Here is a 16666-nt window from a genome sequence, read left to right as displayed (position 1 = left end):
CATGCCAGCACAGTTTATAGCACTTGACAGTTATTCATTCATGTAATCTTGACTATGTTATCATTTCCTTTCAATAAAAGAGGTAATTGCCCACAGCCATACAGTAGGTGGTTGGAAGTTAAGTTTAAACCCAGGTGTCAGGGTCCTGAATCTTCACTCTCACACAGTGTGCAGCACTTTCTAAGAAGTTAATAGCAAAAAATGAAATAAAAAAAAAGTTAATAGCTTAATTCTGATCATCAATACTGAGCAATCGCTGTGTCAGACACTATTAGGCACTAGAGATTCAGAAATGCATAATCTCCAATTCCTTCCTCAAGTAACATGAAACACATTGTTTATGTCTTTTTTTGGAAGCTTCCCCCCCCTTCTTGTAGTAAAATGAACCTTAAAAATGGTAATGTTGTCTAAGTCTACTAAGTCACTGTCACCTCATTAACTTTTTTACAACTCCTCAAAAACATAGGTTTTCCACTTGTATCAATACAGTTTGATTTGCTTCCCTCATACACAAGTTCTTTGTTTCTCCTCAACCTTCCTAGTACCACATTGCATAGTCCTTCATTATTTCTATCTGTCTGCCGTATCCTTCAAACCTAAGGAAATCTCAGGGACTAATGTATCCACCTGCATCCTCTCTCTAGGAATGAGAACAGTTGCATAGACAATGGTTTTCAAGTTTTCAATTAGCTGTAGGTCTCAGTAAAGCATCCTCTACATTGGTTCAAGTGCAAGGGTTTATGAGCTTATGTTTGAAGGTATGCTTGTGTTGTGGCTGTGGGGAGAATGCAGAAGGAAAGAGGGGAGGGAGAGAGCTAGTGGTCAGAAATATTATAAATTTTTTTCATGCTTGAAGTGATTTTATCCCACTAAATAATACCTATTAGAATTAAATATCAATATTAAAATTATCCACTCATGTAACAAATATTTTATGAAGTAGTTACTAAACACTTTATATATTATGAAATATTATGAAATCAAATTTGATTAAACTATTAAATACTTTGCGTCCTTTAAGTTAAAGGTATGTTTATCTTTATAATATCTTTATGTATCTATATCTTCATAACTTCCATTTTTTAAAGGCCTGAGGCTTTTATCCTTAAATATCAATTTAACAATAAAATGCTAATTAAGTAAACATTTAATAACTAATTAAAAAATCTATGCCTTTGCTTTTATTATAAGCCGTTATTGTATTCATTGCTTAATATTGGTTAATAGTCACACACTGTAAGATGCCAACCCAAAGTCCTTACTAATCTGGTCAGAGAGAAAACATCAACATTAACATTCTTCAGACAGATGCGGGAATGGCTGGTCTAGTCTAACTCTGATTCATATCTGTGTCCAAGATGGTCTTTCAAGGGAGAAGTTAACAAACGATCAGGGAGAGGAGATAGTTCAAAATGGTGGAGTAGAAGGACATGTGCTCACTCCCTCTTGCAAGATCACTGGAATTATAACTAACTGCTAAACAATCATTGACAGAAAGACACTAGAGCTCACCAAATAAGACACCCCACATCCAGAGACAAAGGAGAAGCCACAATGAGATGGTAGGAAGGGAGCAATCACAATAAAATCAAATCCCATAACCGCTAGGTGGGCGATCACAAACTGGAGAATAGTTATACCACAGAAGTCCACCCACTGGAGCGAGGGCTCTGAGCCCCACATCAGGCTTCCCAAACTGGGAGTCTGGCAGCAGAAGGAGGAATCCCCAGAGAATCAGACTTTGAAGGCCAGCAGGATTTGATTGCAGGACCTCCACAGGACTGTGGGAAACAGAGACTCCACTCTTGGATGGCACACAAAAAGTACTGTGCACACCAAGACCCAGGAGGAATGAACAGTGTTGCCTGAAGAGGTGCGGGGCAGCTGTGGCTCACCATGGGGACAGGGACACTGGCAGCAGGGATTCTGGGAAATGCTCATTGGTGTGAACCCTCCCAGAGTCCACCATTAGCCCCACCAAGAAGCCTGTAAGCTCCAGAGCTGGGTCACCTCAGGTCAAACAACCAATAGGGTGGGAACACAGCCCCACCCATTGGCAGACAAGTGGATTAAAGTTTTACTGAGCTCTGCCTACCAAAGCAACACCCAGCCCTACCCACCACCAGTCCCTCCCATCAGGAAGCACACACAAGCCTCTTAGATAGCTTCCTCCAGAAGAGGGAAAACAGCAGTATCAAGCAGTATCAGCAGTATTTCGTTCTGTGGAACTGAAAATGACAGCCACAGAAAGAGAAAGTGAAAAGGCAAAGGACATTGTACCAGATGAAGGGACAAGATAAAACCCCAGAAAAATAACTAAATGAATTGAAGATAGGCAATCTTCCAGAAAAATAATTCAGAATAATGATAGTGAAGATGATCCAGGACTTTGAAAAAAGACTGGATGCTAAGATCAAAAAATGCAAGAAAAGTTTAACAAAGACCTAGAAGAATTAAAGAACAAACAAACAGAGATAAGCAATATGATAACTGAAATGAAAAATACACTAGAAGGAACCAATAGTAGATTAACTGAGGAAGAACGAATAAGTGACCTGGAAGACAGAATGGTGAAAATCACTGATGTGGAAAAGAATAAGGAAAAAAGAATGAAAAGAAATGAAGACAGCCTAAGAACTCTGGAACAATGTTAAATGCACCAACATTTGCATTATAGGGGTCCCAGAAAGAGAAGAGAGAGAGAAAGGATCCAAGAAAATATTGGAAGAGATTATAATTGAAAACGTCCCAAACATGGGAAAGGAAATAGCTACCCAGGTCCAGGAAGCACAGAGAGTCCCAGGCAGGATAAACCCAAGAAGAAACATGCCAAGACACATAGTATTCAAATTGACAAAAATTAAAGACAAAGAAAAATTATTAAAAGCAACAAGGGAAAAATGGCAAACAACATGCAAGGGAACCCCTTGTAAGTTAACTTTATAGGTTAACAGCTGATTCCTCAGCATAAACTCTGCAAGCCAGAAGGGAGTGCCACAATATATTTAAAGTGGTGAAAGGGAAGAACCTACAACCAAGAATACTCTACCCAGCAAGGATCTCATTCAGATTCAACAGAGAAATCAAAAGCTTTACAGACAAGCAACAGCTAAGAGAATTCAGCACCATCAAAACAGCCCTACAACAAATGCTAAAGGAACTTCTCCAAGTGGGAAACACAAGAGAAGAAAAGGACCTACAAGAACAAAAAGAAAACAATTAAGAAAATGGTAATAGAAGCATACATATCAATAATTACCTTGAATGTAAATGGACTAAATGCTCCAACCAAAAGACACAGACTGGCTGAATGAATACAAAAACAAGACCCATATATATGCTGTCTACAAGAGACCCATTTCAGACCTAGGAACACATACAGACTGAAAGTGATGGGGTGGAAAAAGATATTCCATGCAAGTGGAAATCAAAAGAAGCTGGAGTAGCAATACTCATCAGATTAAATACACTTTAAAATAAAAAATGTTACAAGAGACAAGAAAGGACACTACATAATGATCAGGGGATCGATCTTAGAAGAGCAGATAACAATTATAAATATATATGCACCCAATATAGGATCACCTCAATACATAAGACAAATGGTAACAACTATATAAAAGAAGAAATAGATGGTAACACAATAATAGTGGGGGACTTTAACACCCCACTTACGCCAATGGACAGATCATCCAAATAGAAAATTAATAAGGAAACACAAGCTTTAAATGACACAACAAACCAGCTAGATTTAATAGATATTTATAGGACATTACATCCAAAAACAGCAGATTACACTTTCTTCTCAACTGCACATGGTACACTCTCCAGGATAGATGATATTTTGGGTCACAAATCAAGCCTTAGTAAATTTAAGAAAATTGAAATTCTATCAGGCATCTTTTCCGACCACAACTCTATGAGATCAGAAATCAATTACAAGAAAACAATTGTAAAAAATACAAACACATGCAAGCTAAACAATACACTATCAAACAACCAAGAGATCAATGAATGAATCAAAAAGGAAATCAAAAAAATAACTAGAGACAAATGACAATGAAAACACAATGATCCAAAACCTATGGGATGCAGTAAAAGCAGTTCTAAAAGGGAAGTTCATAGCAATACAACACTACCTCAAGAAGCAAGAAAAAGGCCAAGTAAACAATCTAACCTTACACCTAAAGAAACTAGAGAAAGAAGAGCAAACAAAACCCAAAGTTAGTAGAAGGAGAGAAATCATAAAGATCAGAGCAGAAATAAATAAAATAGAGACAAAGAAAACAATAGAAAAAAAATGAATAAAACTCAAAGCTGGTTCTTTGAGAAGATAAACAAAATTGATAAAATTTTAGCAAGACTCATCAAGAAAGAGAGGGAGGGGACTCAAATCAATAAAATTAGAAATGAAACAGGAGAAGTTACAACAGACACCACAAAAATAAAAATCACCATAAAAGACTAATACAAGCAACTATATGCCAATAAAATGGACAATGTGGAAGAAATGGACAGATTCTTAGAAAGGTATAACCTTCCAAGACTGAATCAGGAAGAAACAGAAAATATGAACAGACCAATCACAAGTAATGAAATTAAAACTGTGATTAAAAATCTTCCAACAAACAAAAGTCCAGGGCCAGGTGGCTTCACAGGTGAATTCTATCAAACATTTAGAAAAGAGCTTACAACCCATCCCTCTTAAACTCTTCAAAAAAATTTCAGGGGAAGGAACAATCCCAAACTCATTCTATGAGGCTACCATCACCCTGATACCAAAACCAGACAAAGATAATACAAAAAAAGAAAATTATAGACCAATAACACTGATGAATTTAGATGCAATAATCCTCAACAAAATACTAGCCAACAGAATCCAACAACACATTAAAAGGATCATCCACCATGATCAAGTGGGGTTTATCCCTGGAATGCAAGGATTCTTCAGTATACACAAATCAATCAATGTGATATATCATGTTAACAAATTGAAGGATAAAAACCACATGATCCTCTCAATAGGTGCAGAAAAAGCTTTTGACAAAATTTAACACCCGTTTATGATAAAAACTCTCCAGAAGGTGGGCATAGAGGGAAACTATCTCAACATAATAAAGGCATATATGACAAACCCACAGAAAACATCATTATCAATGGGAAAAAACTGAAAGCATTCCCTTTAAAATCAGCAACAAACAAGGATGTCCACTCTCTCCAGTACTATTGAACATAGTTTTGGAAGTCCTTGCCACAGCAATCAGAGAAGAAAAATAAATAAAAGGAATCCAAATTGAAAAGAAGTAAAGCTGTCACTGTTTGCAGATGACATGATACTATACATAGAAAATCCTAAAGATGCCACCAGAAAACTGCTTGAACTAATCAATGAATTTGGTAAAGTTGTTGGAGACAAAATTAATACACAAGAATCTCTAGCATTTCTATACATATACAAGGAATGATCAGAAAGAGAAATTAAGGAAACATTCCCATTCACCATTGCAACAAAAAGAATAAAATACCTAGGAATAAACCTAACTAAGGAGGTAAAAGACCTGTACTCAGAAAACTATAGACAATAATAAAAGAAATCAAAACAACACAAACAGGTGGAGAGATATACCATGTTCCTGGATTGGAAGAATCAACTTTGTGAAAATGACTATACTACCCAAAGCAATCTACAGATTCAATGCAATACCTATCAAATTACCATTGGCATTTTTCTTACAGAACTAGAACAAAAAATCCTAAAATTTGTATGGAGACATAAAAGACCCTGAATAGCCAAAGCAATCTTGAGGAAAAAAATGGAGCTGGAGGAATCAGACTCCCTGACTTCAGACTATACTACAAAACTACAGTAATCAAGACAATATGGTACTGGCACAAACACAGAAATATAGATCAATGGAACAGGATAGAAAGCCCAGAGATAAACTATGGTCAACTAATCTATGACAAAGGAGGCAAGGATATACAATGGAGAAAAGGCAGCCTCTTCAGTAAGTGGTGCTGGGGAAACTGGGCAGCTACATGTAAAAGAATGAAATTAGAACACTCCCTAACACCATACACAAAAATAAACTCAAAATGGATTAAAGACCTGAATGTAAGGCCAGACACTATAAAACTTCTAGAGGAAAACAGAAGAAGAACACAGCAAGATCTTTTTTGACTCACCTCTGAGAGTAATGGAAATAAAGACAAAAATAAATAAGTGGGACCTAATGAAACTTCAAATCTTTTGCACAGCAAAGGAAACTATAAGCAAGACAAAAAGACAACCCTCAGAATGGGAGAAAATACTTGTAAATGAATCATCAGACAAAGGATTAATCTCCAAAATATACAAATAGTTCATGCACCTCAATATCAAAAAAAAAAAATGAAATCAAAAAATGAGCAGAAGACCTAAATAGGCATTTCTCCAAAGAAGACATACGGATGGCCAAGAGGCACATGAAAAGCTGCTCAACATCACTAATTATTAGAGAAGTGCAAATCAAAACTACAATGAGGTATCACCTCACACCAGTTAGAATGGGCTTCATCAGAAAATCTACAAACAGTAAATGCTGGAGAGGGTGTGGAGAAAAGGGAACCCTCTTGCACTCTGGTGGGAATGTGAACTGATAGAGCCACTATGGAGAACAGTATAGAGTTTCCTTGAAAAACTAAAAATAGAGTTACCATATGACCCAGCAATCCCACTACTAGGCATATACCCAGAGAACACCATAATTCAAAAAGACACATGCACCTCAATATTCATTGCAGCACTATTTACAATAGCCAGGTCATGGAAGCAACCTAAATGTCCATCAACAGATGAATGGATGAAGAAGATGCGGTACATATATACAAAGGAATATTACTCAGACATAAAAAGGAATGAAACTGGGACATTTGTAGAGACATGGATGGACCTAGAGAGTGTCATACAGAGTGAAGTGAGTCAGAGAAAAACATCATATATTAACACGTATATGTGGAATATCGAAAAATGGTACAGATCAACCGGTTTGCAAGGCAGAAATAGAGACACAGATGTAGAGAACAAACATATGGACACCAAGGGGGGAAAGCATGGGGTGTTGTGGTGGGATGAATTGGGAGATTGGGATTGCCATATATACGTTACTAATAAGAAAAAAATATCAAATTGTACACTTTAAATATATGCAGTTTATTGTATGTCAATTGTATCTCAATAAAAGTTCTTTAGAAAACAAACAAAAAAAACCACACACAAAACAAACAAATGATCAGGGAGACCCAGGAGAGGCAATGCTAGAAAGGGTTTGGGGACAGTGGCCAGCTGCGACAGTTAATTGTATGTGTCGACTTGATTGCGCTAAGCGATGCCTCAGTTGCTGGTAAAACCTTATTTCTGGGTTTGTCTGTCAGGGTGTTTCTGTAAGATTAGCATTTGAGTCAGGCCTTTGGACTCAAACTGGGACTTACACTTTTGGCTCCCCTGGTCCTTGGGGTTGGGGCTGGGACTCTACCACCAGCTTCCCTGGGCTTCCAGCTTGCAGACAATAGGTCATAGAGCTTCTCAGCCCCCATGATCACGTGACCCAATCCCTTATAATAAACCTTTTTGTTTCTATCTCTAGCTATCTATCTATATCCTCTATCTTCTATGTATGTATGTATGCATCTATCTCTCTATATGTCTGTCTATCTATCATATTATTGGTTCTGTTTCTCTGGATAACTCTACACCAACCAAGTGTGGAGAAATGTGAAAACCAGGGGAGGACAGGAATTTGAGGTGAGCAGACGAGTAGAATATGTAAGCAAAAAGTAGGATGTAAGCAAAAAGTAGGCAGATGGGCTACATATGTAATGGGTTAGGTTCATACAGGCAGCAGAATTCTTCCAAGCTCCACTTCTTAAGATGAATGAGGAAGTTCCAACTATACAACTATATCATAGTCTGGTTTGAAAATATCCTTAAACAAGCATCTGCTTATTTAGTAATCTCATCTTTCCACGCACCACTCTCTATCTCCTTACACTATCCTTCAACGTTACTGAAATATGCATCATTTATGAAATAGACCAGGCTCCCTAATGCTAGTAGGAATTAGCATACACTGTTCCTTGACCTTGAGATGATCTTCCAGTCCACAGCCTCCCCCTCATCTGCCCAAGTCCTGCTTTGTTTCAGCTTTTAGCTTAAACAGCATACATTTGGGGAAGCCTTTCAGAATTCATCACCTTCCTTCTTGAAATGTCTAACCCAGTGGTAGAGCTGTGGGAAGGCCAGAGAAGGCTCCTAAGACACCCTGTGTTGACCTCACTCAGTACTTATTACACTCACTAATTGGCTTGTATATTTACCAAGCTCTTTCACTAGATTATATTATTGTTCTTATTTACCTAATTTATTACATTGTACATAGTCCCTGACACATAGAAGGTACCAAAAAATCATTTGTTAAATAAGGGAATTGGACAGGGCTAACTCTGTATTTGGCCAACCTACAGTGCCTGTCATTGTACAGAACAGCAGTGAATTTCAGTCTTTGCCCAGAGACCATTTAGGATGAGAGATCTGTGCACATCAGGTTTTACAACACAAAGGAGTGCCCATAAAAAGGAATAGTTCACAGGGGAAAAAAAATTTTTAATGTTTTTAAAGAATTGGTGATATTCAAATCTTACTCAAGTGTTAAAATTCTTCAAATGACTCTGAGTTGGATTTAGATATTGAATATTTTAACTTCTTACTAAACTAAATCATAAATGCTTCAGATATTTATTTTGCTTTGTCAGATATCATCCTTAAGCAATAAAAAAGGTTAGGGTGATTCAGTAAATATTTATTTATGTTGTTATGTTCCGAGAACATCAAAATATTTCTCAACTTCAAATGGTGTTTGGAGGTAGTATAGATGGATTTGAAATTTGTCGAAGTTTTAAATTATATGATTAAAAAGTTGTCAAGTCTCCCTCCTGTAGCTCTTTCCAGTTACCAGATCTTACATTTGTAGGATTACTTTTACCATAGTCTGAGATGGTCCTAAACAAACCTGTAACTATGTTATGAATTACTAAGTAGGTTCTACAGTGAAATTCATTCCCATAAGGCCAGCATCCAACAGCCATTCTGGCACTTGGTCCCTCTTTCTTCCTCACTCCACAGTCATGTGCCTGGTGACAAAGGTGGGCTTGGTATCCTGACTTCAGTCCAGTTTCCTAATGGGGGAGATTAACCCCTATTCCAAAGCCCAGTTGCCTGGATTGGGCTTAGATACACCATCTGGATCTTATCAGCCATCTCCCATCTTAATTCTCCTGCCCAAAAGAAAGATAATGATTTCTCCATATGTGCTTGGAAACTTTTATTTGAAGGCATGGTTAAGTGTGGAACCCTTAGGTGATCTTGCCCTCACACCTACTGGCCCACTGATGAAGGGCAAATGTTCCTTGCTACTGCAGTTAATGAAAACTGAACTATAAATTATTTCCAAGATTATTTCTAACTCTCAAAGAGATAACTTACTTTTCTCTGTATCTACCATTATTTATATTTTCCTCCTCCAACTGCAGGTAAACTTAACTTAGCAGCTCTTAAAGCACAGGACTGTTGATTGGATGTCAGCCAATAATAGAAAACATATAAGCTACCTGTTTTCCACCCCCAACCCTCAGTCACGTAGATAAAGACCTTCTTTGTAATAGAACCACATGGGTTTCCAATGGCAACTTCCTGAGATGATGTGGAATGAGTTATTCTCAGACTTATCTGGCCACTGTCAGGCCTCCTCCTGAAGGACAAATCAAGTAGCAGAGTTAGACCTCAGCGGGTCTTCTGAGACACCCTGAAGGCAGACACAACAGAAATTTGTCCTTTCTTGGCACAGGCTTTCTGCCTTCACTCGCAGGTTACTCAATTGATATTGATAGAGACTTTGCTGTGTACCTTTGGAATTTTATTTGTCCCTAATGTTTTTCTAACATGTCTCTCTGCCTATTTTCATCATTTACCAGACTTGTGAGCTGCCTTTAATCGCAGTCCCACCCTCGAGTCAGCTTCTCTATCTCGTGTGTCCAACAAGAGCATTTCCACAAACACACTCCCGTTGTCAGTTCTGGTTACTATACAAAGTGCCGTAGACTAAATAGTTTATAAATGACGTAAATTTATTTCTCACTGTTCTGAGAGCTGGAAGTCCAAGATCATGGTGTCGCCATGGTCGGTTGTGGTGCTGACATCTCATTGTGTCCTCACATGGCAGAGAGAGATAAAGGCACACACGAGGGCACCAATCCCATTCTTGAGGGCTCCCCACTCATGACCCATCCATTTCTAACCACCACCCAAAGCCTCCACCTCCTAACATCATCTTGTCGTCAGGTGCTGTTGTAAAACATGAATTTGGGGGTGGGGGAGACAAAAAACATTCAGTCTGTAATGTTTTTCCCCTGGACCCCCAAAATTCGCGTATTTCTTGCACGCAAAATACATTCATATAGTCATTCCATCCCCAAACCCCGAAAGTCTTAATCATTCTGGCATCAACTCTGACGTCTAAAGTCAGGTCTCATCTAAATATTACCTAGGTCAAATATGGGTGAGACTCAAGGTATGATTCATCCCAAGGCAAAATTCTTCTCCAGCTGTGAACCTGTGAAACCAGACAAATTATGTGCTTTGAAAATACAACAGTGAGATAGCCATAGAATAGATACTGATGACAGGTTGAAATTATAATGGAGGAATCACAGTTTAGGGACACAAAAATGGAGTCAGGTGGCCATAGAGGATCTGGTCTCGGAAATGTCCCTGCACCACTGAGAACTTGAATTTTATCTGAACTGTATCAAACTCAAGGACGCCACCAGCCACTTCCAGAACAATATCTGCTAGCCTCTGCTGACGGAGACCTTGTAGTTTCAACATTCTCCCCGTTTTGCAACTGTGTAATCATCTCAAAAGTCAATCAATCCTTGCTTAACAAGCACCCTTACTTCTTGCCAGCTCAAATCCTTATTTTTGACACACAACTTATGTAACCTTGCAGGTTTTGCCTTTATAAGCCTCTCCATTTTGTAGTCTGTCAGAACCCAGTACATGTGCTTCTTGAATCTCTGTCTTCCGGGCTGCAATCCTAACAAACTCCAAGTAAACACCTCATTATTTCAACCAGGTCTCTGTTTTTAAAATTTTGGTTAATAATACTAACATACCAAATGGAGAAATAAAAAAGAAGACAAGAAGGGCAGGTTCCAAGAAAGTTCAACACTTAGGTAGGTAAAGTTCACGAGATCTTAAGACTTGAGAATAATCCTTTTTGGCTCCATGTTCTGTCTTCAAGGCCCACTGGGGCAGCAATGTCCCCCCACAGCTTGGCAGGGTGGCCCTGTATCCGCTCTCTGCCAGGGCCCCACCCCTGCAGCAGTTCTGTCTGTCAGAACCCTGAGGCTGTGTGCACACACAGGTCTCCAGGGTTGGGGTTCTGAGTCCATGTCTTTGCTGAGCGGTCCCAAACCTGGAAGCGTAGGTGGGTCAGCCATGCCACCCAGGCCCACACACTCAGGCTTGTGGTGGGAGTGGCAGCCCTGATGATCTCTGAATTAACTTCAAGGTAAATCTTCCGCTGTCTTGAATAATAGCACCTGGTTTCTGAGGAGATGGCTGATCCTTATTAATTTTATCAGACAATCACTTGGCCACATCCTCATTGTCCTCATGTTTTGAAATATGGATAGTTCTGCTTCCTTGTTGCCTAACAATTCCATCTTCAAGTCATTTCTCTCTCCTTGCGTTTTACTAGGAGCAGTCAGGAGGAACGAAGCTGCACTTCCAACACTTGGCTTAGAACTCTCTTCAGCTAATGCCCAATTTCCTTGCTCACAACTTCTATCTTCCATAAACAACAGAACATGAACACAACTCAGCCAAGTTCTTTGCCCCTTTATGACGAGGATCGCCTGTCTTCTAGCTTCCAAGATCACAGCCGTCATTTCTGTCTGAGACCTCGACGAAATAGTCTTTACCACCCATGCTGTTCGTGATTATTTATGTTTTCTTTGAAAGGACTGAGGTTTCTCTACAGCTCTTCCCTTCTCTTTCTAAGTTCTCACGAGGATCGCCCTTAATATCCAGCAGACACCTCGAAACTCTTCCAGCCTCTGCCCATTACCCATTTCCAAAGCCACTTTTATCTTTTTAGGTACCAATTTCTGTCTTGGTCAATCCAGGCTGCTACAGCAAAGTACCATAGACTGGGTGGCTTATGAGTCACATACATTTATTTCTCACAGTTGGAGAGGCTGGTAGCCTGAGACCAGGGTGTCAGCATGTCGGGTTCTGGAGAAGCCCTCTTCTGGGTTGCAGGCTTCTCACAGGGTAAGGAGCAGACAAAGGAAGCAAGCTCTCTTGTGACTCTTGTAAAAGCACTAATCATACTCCACCTTCACATCCACATCTAATACTAAGTATCTCCCAAAGGCCCCACCTCCTAATATCATCACATTGGGGGGTAGTATTTCAACATATGAATTTTGAAAGAACACAACATTCAGTTCATAACAAGGTCTTAGATCAGACTGGGGAAAGGACCATCAGAGGCAACAGAGGACAGACCAAGAGTGTCACCCACTTGGGCATCAGCATTAAATGCCTTCCTGGAAATAAAAGGAGTCATATTCTAGATGTGAGATGAGAAAGACAAGTGGGAGAAGAGATCTATTAGCTAAAACCTCTTTTTTTCAGGCAGCACATAATTAATGTCTCCCCTCAATAAAAACCACTATGTTTGCAAAAGATTTCACTTTCACTAAATCACTCAAGCTTTTAGGACTTGACAACTAGCTGAATTACATTAAATTTTTAAACCAAAGTGATTCAGTACTTTCATACTGCAAAGGCAGAGTCATGTAGGATCAGAGCAATGAAAGATTTAGTGAGAAAAAAGAAGAAATGTATTTCAGGTAGAAAATTTATATTTCCTTGTGCTGTTCCTGAAATTTTTATGTCAATTATTTAGGTACACTGCCAGTAGAGAAAAAGTGTATATTTTATTTTATTGTTTTTTTTCTTTGAACACCTACAAATTCAATCTTCACAGTTTGTATTTAAGTTAAATGTATTCTCATTTCACCATATTTTTTATAAAAAGAACAGACAGATGCCTTAATAAAATATGATCAGATGGCTTATAGACAAAGAAGCATTATCAATTTTTGTGTACAGTTTAAAAATTACACAAAACATCTGTAGACTAGTAATGAATTTTACTATTTTTCCATTTTGTGCACATTCTTGTTCAAAATACATAATTAAATGTGCATTTTGTTACTGAAATCTTCTGACTTAGTCATTAAAATAAACTTTTTATTTTCAAAACTTTTGCACTCACATTTATTAATCTGTTGTTTTATTTGTCTCGGTTTTCAAAATATTAATCTGTATTGATCTGCTTGATATACAAAATGACCCCTTTTGGGAGCTGTCATCACCTAGCTGGCATTGCCTTCTTCCCGCTAAAACTCTACTTTGGATTTAATTTTTTTTTAGAAAAGCTTACAGACAAATAAAAAGAACATAGCTCTTGAATAATAAAAATATAAAGTAGTAATTCCAATAGGAAAGAATACTCAAGACTCCCCAAGTCTTGGCTCATTATGACACTGGAAAAAAACTAGAGCGTTAGGCCCCAAAGTGTATATATTTAAAAACATAATAAACTCTATGCTAAAGAGAATAGTTAAAAAATATTTCCACTCAGTAACCACTGCCAGAAATAACTCTTTCCCAAATTTTCAATCAATTACATCATTAGTTTATGTTTCAGATATGACTTATCTCTATTAAACTTAGTTCAAATCAAGAATAAAATAGCCATAAAATTTCTCAAAACAATGCTTAAAATTTCCTGTTATATGCCATGTATATATGGCCAATTAATTTATGACAGAGGAATTAAGAATACACAATGGAGAAAGAATAAGCGCTTTAATAAATGGTGTTGAGAAAACTGGACAGCCACATGCAAAAGAATACAACTTAGACATCTTACATCATAAACAAAAGTCAATTCAAAATGGATTAAAGACTTGAAGGTAAAATCTGAAGCCATAAAACTCCTAGGAAAAAACAGAGTGGATAATTTCCTTGATATCAGTCTTAGCAATTTTTTTTTAGCTCTGACACCAAAAGCAAAGGTAACAAAAGCAAAAATAAACAAGTGGGTCTGCATCAAACTAAAATCTTATATATGGCAAAGAAAACCATCAACAAAATGAAAGGCAACCTATGGAATGGAAGGAAATATTTGCAAACCACGTGTCCAATAAAGGGTTACTATTCAAAATATTCAAGGAATTCATACAACTCAATAGGAAGAGTTTTAAAAAAATTTAAAAATGATCAAAGGACCTGAATAGGCATTTTTCCAAACCTACAAATGGCCAACAGGTAGAGGAAAAGATGCTCAATATCTCTAATCATCAAGGAAATGCAAATCAAAACCATCATAAGGTATCACCTCACAACTTTAGTATGACTAGAATCAGAAAGATAATAGATAAATGTTAACAAGAATGCAGAGAAAATGGAATTTTGTGCCCTATTGGTGGCAATATAAACTGATACAGCCACTAAGGAAAACAGGATGGAGGGGCCACAAGAAATTAAACATAGAACTACCATATAATCTAGCAATCACATTTCTGGATATATATTCAAAGGAAAGGAAATCTCAAAGAGATATGTATACTCGCATATTCATTGCAACATTATTCACAATAGCTAAGGTATGGAAACAACCTAAGTGTCCATTGACAGATTAATGGATAAAGAAGATGTGGAATATATATACAATGAAATGTTATTTGGCCATGAGAAAGAAGGAAATCCTGCCATTTGTGACAACATGGATGAATCTGAATGGGATTATGCTAAGTGAAATAAACCAGACAGAAAAAGGCAAAAACAGCATAGTGTAAATTGTATGTAGGAAAAAAGAAGGAGGTGGAGGAGGAGGAGGAGGAGGAGGAGGGGGAGGAGAAGAAAGAAGAAGTCAAATTCATAAAGACAGAGAATAGAAAAGTGTTTGCTGGGGGCTGTGGGCTAGAAGAAATAGGGGAAGGTTGGTAAAAGGGTATAAACCTTTAGTCATAAAATGAATAAAATCTGAGGATCTAATGTATAACATGGTAACTATGGTTAATAACACTGTGTTGTATAGTTGAAATTTGCTAAGAGAGTAGAACTTAAATGTTCTCACCAAAAAAATAAACAAAAGGTAAATATGTGAGATGATAAATGATGTTATTAATTTAGTAGAGGAATACTTTCACAATGTATGCATATATTAAATTACATTGCATACTTTAAATAGCTTACAATTTTGTCAGTTATACCTCAGTTTAAAAATCTTATGTTATATGCAAATTATATTTGAGAATTTTGAGAAAAATGCATAACACATCAAACTGAATAATTATTGAACTTTAGAATTGTGTAGTAGAATAGTGAAGCTACTCATAATAAATAGTAGTTTTGATACATATTGATATGTCTATTTTCTCACTCTACTTATAATATTTGTGTTAGAATTATTCAAAATATTATCTAAAATAGTTATATAGAGATTTTTACTGTTTGTTTTTATAAAAAGAGAACAACTGATGTGGCTATGCTCTTCCCAAATTGTCAAAGAAAATTACTTGATTTTAATATTATACTGATAATTCAGATGATATTTCTCAAGCCAATGATTTGGAAGAATATCACCTTATTTTATGTATTTTAACACGTTTACGGAATTTTTTAAAATCATAAAATATAAGAAACTTATGAGAAACAAAGACCATACAGTTGTTTAATGTATAGGATTTAATCTTGGTTTTCACAAATGATAAAAATGCTTAAATATATTTTTAAAAGATTTTACAAATTCAAACCACTTTGGACAACAAAAGAAATTTCAAATTCAGATTCATTAAAATGCAATTCTCCACTGCAAATTCTCAAATGAAAGAACCATTTTGTTTATATAAAATAAAATCCTAAGAGCATCACATCATAAAAAACAAAGAAACAAACAAAAATCACAGCTGTAATCAGAATAATACCATAAAATTCCATAGTAGTAATTACCATTACAAAGATACTGAGAAACCCCAAAATGCATTTTAAATCAGCAAAGAAAGAAAAAGTATCATTTTCAACCTAACTTTATGGAATAAGTGGGAATATGTCCTTTTCCCTTCTATTTTTCAGAAGCATTTGTGTCAATCTGGTAGTTCTTAAATGTTATGTAGAATTCACCAGTGAAGCCATAAAAAGCTAGAATTTTCATTACAGGACATTTTTAAACTATAAATTTCTTTAATAGGTATATGACAAATCAGATAAGAGCTTTTTCTGTAAACTTTTGTAGCTTGTCTTTCAAGGAATTTACCGAAGTTTATTGACTGGCATAAAACCATTCATACATTTCCTTATTCCTTTTAATATCTGTAGAAACTGTAGTGATGTCACCCTCTCCAATACCCCTACATGTGAACTCTCACCACCCTTGTCTCTCTGGCCTCCCAACTCTGTCTCTTCAACCAAATTGACCTGGCTTGGCTGGTTTCCCCCAGAATGTAACCAGCTCAGGAAACACTCTCCAGCAGTCAATTGAGACAATTATGA

The sequence above is a fragment of the Hippopotamus amphibius genome, chromosome 11 (genome assembly GCF_030028045.1).
Source record: "Hippopotamus amphibius kiboko isolate mHipAmp2 chromosome 11, mHipAmp2.hap2, whole genome shotgun sequence".
NCBI lineage: Eukaryota > Metazoa > Chordata > Mammalia > Artiodactyla > Hippopotamidae > Hippopotamus > Hippopotamus amphibius.
The sequence above is the reverse complement of the archived record's forward strand: the minus strand, read 5'-3'. Positions refer to the sequence as shown.